Source organism: Salmo trutta, chromosome 17 (genome assembly GCF_901001165.1).
Source record: "Salmo trutta chromosome 17, fSalTru1.1, whole genome shotgun sequence".
Lineage (NCBI taxonomy): Eukaryota > Metazoa > Chordata > Actinopteri > Salmoniformes > Salmonidae > Salmo > Salmo trutta.
The window spans coordinates 44,071,998-44,080,522 of record NC_042973.1 but is presented as its reverse complement, the minus strand read 5'-3'; the positions used below and the strand labels follow the sequence as shown (position 1 = coordinate 44,080,522).

The 8,525-nt window shown below is 38.3% G+C and overlaps 1 protein-coding gene across 2 annotated transcripts in view; it reads left to right on the top strand.

The window, feature by feature from the left end:
- Window positions 1–4,808: 4,808 nt before the first annotated feature.
- LOC115152254 (aryl hydrocarbon receptor nuclear translocator-like protein 1) overlaps window positions 4,809–8,525 on the top strand; it is a 28,224-nt gene continuing 24,507 nt past the window's right edge. Inside the window, exon 1 of one of the 2 annotated variants that reach the window (XM_029696924.1) lies at window positions 4,809–4,974. The gene's annotated coding sequence lies outside the window, so the exon portion shown is untranslated. The remainder of the gene's footprint in view (window positions 4,975–8,525) is intronic. The other variant, XM_029696923.1, reaches the window with a different exon arrangement.

The window sequence follows — 8,525 nt, the reverse complement described above, 5'->3', positions numbered from 1 at the left end:
TACAATGGATATGTAAAAATTAATGTGATATGACGCTCTTTCTCATTAATTGACAGTACAATGCACACACATCATTTATATTTACAGTTTGTGAGTGTGTGATATGGGGGTTGGAGACATGTTTATTTTGACATTACAATGAAAAACTTGTATAAACAATGGCAACACTGCCATGTTGCACTGAGCCTTGCTGTTGGAAAACCAGATCAGTGTCCGACTTTCAGCTGTGGCAGATGCACCTCCCCCGTCTTCACTCCTCGACTTTCGTCTGCAAGTGGTTGCTTCAGCTTAACTACTCAAACGAGCCCACTATTGGTCTCATTCCCCTGCTCAATAACATGCATCAACCAATGGCTGCATGCCACGTCATAGACTGCTTCATCGATTGACAGATTTCTGTATGATGTGGTTAGCTGATACATAAAATACCTATCCAGCCATTGTAACGCCTCTCTCAGACCGACAGGGTCATTGTGTTTTGGTACACCAGAAGCAGTAGTGGAAAAGGACCCAATTGTCATACTTTAGTAAAAGTAAAGATACCTAATAAAAAAATGACAAAAGTAAAAGTCACCCAGTAAATACTACTTGAGTAAAGTCTAAAAGTATATGGTTTAAAATATACTTAAGTATCAAAAGTAAATGTAATTGCTAAAATATATTTACAGTAAGTATCAAAATTAAAAGTATAAATAATTTCTAATTCCTTATATTAAGCAAACCAGATGGCACCATTCTCTTGTTTTTAAAATTACGGAAAGCCAGGGGCACACTCCAAGTCTCAGACATAATTTACAAATGAAGCATGTGAGTTTAGTGAGTCCGCCAGATCAGAGGCAGTAGGGATGACCAGAGATGTTCTGTTGATAAGTGCATGAATTATACTATTTTCCGGTCCTGCTAAGCACTCAAAATGTAATGAGTACTTTTGGGTGTCAAAGAAAATGTATGGAGTAAAAAGTTAATTATTTTCTAAAGGAAAGTAGTGAAGTAAAAGTAAAAGTAGTCAAAAATATAAATAGTAAAGTCAAGTACAGATACCCCCAAAAAACTACTTAAGTGGTACTTTGAAGTATTTTTACTTAAATACTTTACACCACTTGACCTGAAGTAATTTCTAAAAGTCAGGACACCTTCTCATTCCAGTGTTTTTCTATATTTTTACTATTTTCGACATTGTAGAATAATAGTGAAGACATCAAAACTATGAAATAACACACATGGAATCATGTAGTAACCAAAAAAGTGTTCAACAAATCAAGATAGATTTTAGATTCTTCAAAGTAGCCACCCTTTGCCTTGATGACAGCTTTACACACTCTTGGCATTCTCTCAACCAGCTCATGAGGTAGTCACCTGGAATGCACTTCAATTAACAGGTATGTCTTGTTAAAAGTTACTTTGTGGAATTTATTTCCTTCTTAATGCATTTGAGCGAATCAGTTGTGTTGTGACAAGGTAGGATTTTAGCACTATCTGCTAAAAGACCAAGGCCATATTATGGCAAGAACAGCTCAAATAAGCAAAGAGAAATGACAGTCCATCATTACTTTAAGACAGGAATGTCAGTCAATCCGGAACATTTTAAGAACTTAGAAAGTTTCTTCAAGTGCAGTCACAAAAACCTTCAAGCGCTATGATGAAACTGGCTCTCATGAGGACCGCTACAGGGAAGACCCAGAGTTACCGTTGCTGCAGAGGATAAGTTCATTGGAGTTACTGTAACTGCACCTCAGATTGCAGCCAAAAAAAGTGCATCACAGAATTCAAGTAACAGACAGTATCTCAACATCAACTGCTCAAAGGAGACTCAGTGAATCAGGTCTTCATGGTCAGATCGCTGCAAAGAAACCACTACTAAAGGACACCAATAATAAGAAGAGACTTGCTTGGGCCAAGAAACATGAGCAATGGACATTAGACCGGTGGAAATCTGTCCTTTGGTCTGATGAGTCCAAATTTGAGATTTTTGGTTCCAACAACCGTATCTTTGTGAGATGCAGAGTAGGAGAACAGATCATCTCCGCATGTGTGGTTCCCACCTTGAAGCATAGCGGAAGTGTGAAGGTTTTGATGGTGCTTTGTTGGTAACCCTGTCGTGATTTATTTGAATTCAAGGAACACTTATTAACCAGCATGGCTACCACAGCATTCTGCAGTAATACGCCATCCCATCTGGTTTGCGCTTAGTCGGACTATCATTTGTTTTTCAACAGGACAATGATCCAAAAACACACCTCCAGACTGTGTAAAAGCTATTTGACCAAGAAGGAGAGTGATGGAGTGCTGCATCAGATGACCTGGCCTCCAAAATCACCCGACCTCAACCCAATTGAGATGGTTTGGGATTTTTATAGATTTTTATTTTTTATTTAACCTTTATTTAACTAGGCAAGTCAGTTTTGTTGACTCAACGTCAACAAAACAAAGGAGATGATCGTGGACTTCAGGAAACAGCAGAGGATGCATTCCCCTATCTACATCGACGGGACCACAGTGGAGAAGGTGGAAAGCGCCAAGTTCCTCAGCGTACACATCACTGACAAACTGAAATGGACCACCCACACAGACAATGTGGTGAAGAAGCCGCAACAGAGCCTCTTCAACCTCAGGAGGCTAAAGAAATTTGGCTTGTCACCTAAAACCCTCACAAACTTTTACAGATGCACAATTGAAAGCATCCTGTCGGGCTGTATCTCTGCCTGGTACGGCAACTGCACCACCCGCAAATGCAAGGCTCTCCAGAGGGTGGTGCGGTCTGCCAAAAGCGTTACCAGGGGCAAACTACCCGCCCTCCAAGACACCTACAGCACCCTATGTTACAGGAAGGCCAAAAAGATCATCAAGGACATCAACCACCCGAGCCACTGCCTGTTCACCCCGCTATCATCCAAAAGCCAAGGTCAGTACAGGTGCATCAAAGCTGGGACCGAGAGACTGAAAAACAACTTCCATCTCAAGGCCATCAGACTGTTAAACAGCCATCACTAGCACATTAGAGGCTGCTGCCTATAGGCAAAGACTAGAAATCACTGGCCACTTTAAGGAATGGAACACTTGTCACTTTAATAATGTTTACATATCTGGCATTACTCATCTCATATGTATATACTTTATTCTACACTATTCTACGGTATCTCAGTCACTTAATAATGTTTACATATCTTGCAGTACTCAACTCATATGTATATACTGTATTCTATACTATTCTACTGTATCTTAGTCCGTTCCGCTCTGACATTGCTCGTCCATATGTATATAGTCTTAATTCATTCCGACTTAGATTTGTGTGTATTGGGTATATGTTGCGTCATTTGTTAGATATTACTTGTTAGATATTACTGCACTGTCGGAGCTAGAAGCACCCGCAATAACATCTGTTAATCATGTGTATGTGACCGATAACATTTTATTTTATTTTGATTTGATTTGAAAAACAAATTCTTACTTACAATGACGGCCTACCAAAAGGCAAAAGACCTCCTGCGGGGACGGGGCTGGGATTAAAAATGTTGAATTATATAAAAAGATAGGACAAAACACACATCATGACAAGAGAGACACCACAACACTACATAAAGAGAGACCTAAGACAACAACATAGCATGGCAGCAACACCGCAGAGTGAAGCAAAAGCAGCCAACAAGTGCTCAGCATATGTGGGAACTCCTTCAAGACTGTTGAAAAACCATTCCAGGTGAAGCTGGTTGAGAGAATGCCAAGAGTGTGCAAAGCTGTCATCAAGGCAAAGGGTGGCTACTTTTAAGAATCTAAAATCTAAAATATATCTTGATTTGTTGAACACTTTTTGGGTTACTACATATCTGTTATTTCATAGTTTTGATGTGATGTCTTCACTATTATTCTACAATGTAGAAAATAGTTTAAAAAATAAAGAAAAACCCTTGAATGAGTAGGTGTGTCCAAACTTTTGCCTGGTACTCTATATCCAGCAAACATTTTCGATTACATAATGAAAAAAGTTTTACTGCAGAGTTTATTATGGAGCATGATGCAATGACAGTCTGATCCAGGTGTAAGATCTGGCAGGCATCAGCAAACCCTGGGCAGAGGAACTGGGCGTATTTGAGTGGTAAGGCGAAAGCAACCAACTGCAGCTGAAGGTGGAGGAGTAAAGTCGGGGGAGGGGCATCTGGGACAACCAAAAGTCAGACACTTTTGTGGTTTTCCAACAGCAAGACTCAATGCAACATGGCAGTGTTGCCATTGTTTATACAAGTTTTTCTTTGTAATGTCAAAATAAACATTCAACTCCCATGTCACAAACTGGAAATTATGTGTGTGTATATTGTACTATCAATTTGTGAGAGAGCCTCAAATATCACATACATTTATACACTATATTCATGAATCATGGCAAAGTTGATTCCGCTTTCATTTGTCTTTGGTGACATTCAGTTAGCGTGGGTCAAACAGAAACACTCTAATGATTGGTTGACAATAGAGCCTCCCACAATGCAGGTGGGATGAAGGATGAAGTTGATGAAGAGCAACTGCAGAAACTTGCAGTCGACTGCAGTCAAAACTTCATGAGCTTTGATCACATTTTTTTGTAAAGTTCATGCATGCGACTTCTAGGTGCAAGTCGGATATTTGTTTTACACCATAATACAACACACTTTGAAAGGCAGAGACGAACGATGGTCAACGGCTTGACAATGTGATTCGCTCAAACGCGCCCAATGTTTAAAGTCGGCTGCCATGTCAAATGCGCCCTCTGTGATTGGACAATCAGTATGTCAATTATCTTTTCTTGTTCTCAAACGTTTTGTGATTGGTGAGAAAAAGAACATGGTGTAGTCCTCCTATACAATTGGTTTAGAAAATCTAGGTTAGTAGTGCGGCAGTCATGACAGAGGGGAGGAAGTAGGTCACAGACTGAGTACCGTATATCACAGTTTTTGTAACAGGGTTCTATCATTGAATGGAGATGGCATAGCTAATTTATCTAATGTAAGTACGTCATGTTTTCTTATCTTAATAAGATATATATCGTGATGACAAATGGCTAGTTGGTTAGATAACGTTGCTAGCTAGCACAACAACGACTTGTTTTTCCTGGTCATACTGATTTTTCTAGGGGGCATTAGGTAATGTTAGCAACCTAGTTAGCTAGCCTAATACAATAGTAACGTAATCGTGCTGCAGCCCCGCAGCAGTAGGCTGTGACTAAAACTAGCCTGTCACTAAAACCAATACTATCGCCAGCTACTGGCAGTGGTTACCACATACACGTGAACTCCTTTTCTTTCCTAGATTCCTTTCCTTGTTAATTTCCTCTCTACTTGCCGTGGTTAATCTCGACCACATACATGTGAATGCCATGGTTGGGTGAATTCCATTTCAATTCCAGTCAACTCAAAAAGTTAACCATATTCAAAATGTTCCCAAATGAAAAGAATTGAAGAGAATTTGAATTCTAGTGTACTTACTGAATTTAAATGGAACTGACCCATGTGGCTCAGTTGGTAAAGCATGACACTTGCAACGGAAGGGATGTTGGTTCGTTTCCCATGGCGGACCAGCACAGGAAAAAAAAGTGAAAATGTACGCACTCACTACTGTAAATCGCATTGGATAGGAGTGTCTGCTAAATGACAAATTGAATTGACCCCAACCCTGGTGAATTTCTCCTTTTATTTCCTAGATTCCTTTCCTTATTTCCTTTCCTCACTCATGTCATAGATTCCTTTGCTAACTTCCTTTCCTCTACTGGCCATGGTTAATCGCTACCACATACATGTGGACTCCTGCTTTTCTTTCCTAGATTCCTTACCTCTCTCCCTTTGTTTCCTCTTTTCCTAGCTTCCTTTCCTACTTCCTGTTTCTTGTTCTTTTCCTTTTTATTTCCTAGATAATTTTCCTTGTGCCCTTTCCTTCCTCCTTTCCTAGCTTTCATTCCTCCTTTCTTAGCTTCCTTTCCTTCCATACCTCCTTTTCCTTGCCTCATCCTTATTTCCCTTTCCTTGTTATTTTATTTCCTAGCTCCTATACCCATTCCTTGCTCCCTTTCCAATTTTTGGGGACCACCTTTGGCACTTTTGGCACACTTTCAGAACTACTGGCTAAAAAGTATACAAAAGTACCAGAGAACTGGTACTGAAAATAAAGTTAGATGAGGGAAAGAAGGGGAGCTTGGAAATGAAGAAAGGAATTTGGAGAAAGAAAAGGAGTTGTTCACATGTACAGGTTGTGGTAGGGATTAACCATAGCCAGTAGAGAGGAAAGGAACGGAATCTAAGAAAGGTGTTCACATGTTTCTGGTAGGGATTAACCACGGCCAGCAGATTAAATTTAATTACTTTATTTTGGCAAGTCGGTTAAGATAAAGCTATATAGTGAACATAAACAGCAACATTTACACATGACAGATACAAATTCTTAGAAGGTATATATCTCTTTAGGGGCTCCCGAGTGGCGCAGCGGTCTAAGACACTGCATCTCAGTGCTAGAGGCTTCACTACAGACCCTGGGTCGATTCCAGGCTGTATCACAACCGGCCGTGATTGGGAGTCCCATACGGCGGCACACAATTGGCCAAGCATCGTGCGGTTTAGGGTTTGGCCCGGGTAGGCCGTTATTGTAAATAAGATATATATTATTGTTGTTTTTTTTAACCCCTCTTCACCTCTTCGGAGGAAAAATATCTTTTTTTATCATTTTTTTTTACAGCTTTTCTGCTACACATACATACATTTTGCATATACATACACATTTTACATACATGGTACTTTTATATAAAGCGGTCACATAACAATAATACATTACCAAACAAACTCTTTAATCCCAACTCTCAGCCCATCCCACCTATCACCATAGATCACCCTCGTTTGGTTTCCATGTGCCATATATTTTTCAATTGTACTGTGATGTTTTACATAGTTTTTGAACCTTTCTAATCGTATAGTATCCACAGATTGAGCTAAAGATGAAAACCTTTCCTATGACTATTATTTGACTATGGCTTTCCAGATCACTCAACACTGCTATTTGTAAGGTTAATTTTAAGTGCATTTTGTTTTTTGTTTTTAATTTTTACCATTCCTAAACCTGTGACCAGAAACAAGCTACATAGGGGCAATACCAGAATAAATGATCTATTGATTCTGTTTCTTCACAGCAAAATCTACAGAGCTGAGATTGTTGTATGCCCCATATATATAGCATTCTGTTGGTGGCAAGAATTGTATATAATAATTTAAATTGAAAAATGTAAGTGTTGAATCAAATGTAGTTTTTTTTGTACCAGTTCATAAACCATATGCCATGGAATGCATACATCAAACATCTCTTCCCATTTATTTTGCAACTTCTATGGCGCAGCGGTCAACATTTTTGTTCTCAAATGAAACTGGTATATTTATGCCAGTTCCTTCCAGCCAATTTGTATCTTTAATATATGGCAGGCAAACAAGTTCCCTACCTTCTCCCTTTTCTACTTGCCTCCTCCATTTTTGTGGTAGTGCTGCAATCAGTTGGTTGTAAATTCGGATTGAGCAGATATTCCCATATATATTTGATAACTGCATATGTGACATAACTCCTCCGTTTCTATTCATAATATAATTATATTCCATAAATAATTTTTTTATTAATCAGTATATTTGAGTTTAACCATAATATTTGTTCTATCTTTTCTGGAGGATACAACTGAAATTGTAACTAGCTTTGTATGGCTTGTTTAAGAAAGGGCGATACTTTAAAGAAAATTTCATTTTCAATTAGTCCGAAATGAGAAGTTGTAATCTGTATAAAGGAATTTTTTTGAACAAAGGATGAGCCTTTCTTAATAATCTACTGGAGAACCATTTTGGGTTTAAGTATAACTTATGTATGAGTGAAGCTTTGTGAGAGGTTTAAAGCTTTAATATTTAATCATTTTAGTCCCCCAAACTCATATTCATTATATACATAGGCACGTTTAATTTTGTCTGGCTTAGCATTCCAAATAAAGTGAAATATTTTTAGCACTTATGATTTAAAAAGAGTCATCTGGAATAGGCAGTGCCATTAATAAGTAAACAAACTGTGATAGGACCAAAGAGTTAATCAACGTGATGTTTCCATAAATAGACAAGTATTTACCTCTCCATAGTTGCAGAATCTTATCTATTTTTGCTAACTTTCTATTGAAATCAATTGTGGTAAATTCATTTATTTTTAGCTGTGAATACCAAGTATGTCTACTTCACCGTCCACCTATTTTATTGGTAAACTACAAGGTAGTGTAAAGACAATTTTTTTTTTTTTAACAATCCAATATGTAATATGGTACACTTGTCATAATTAGGTTTTAATACAGAGAGGCTAGAAAAGTGATCAAGATCTTCAATGAGACTGTGCAGGGATCCAGATTGGGGACTTAAGAAGAAAAAAAAACTAGAGTCATCGGCATACATTGACACTAGTTTTTATCCCCTGGATTTCTAACCCCTTGATGTTCTTGTTGGATCTAATTTTAATAGCTAGCATTTCAATCGCCATAATAAATAGATATGGAGACA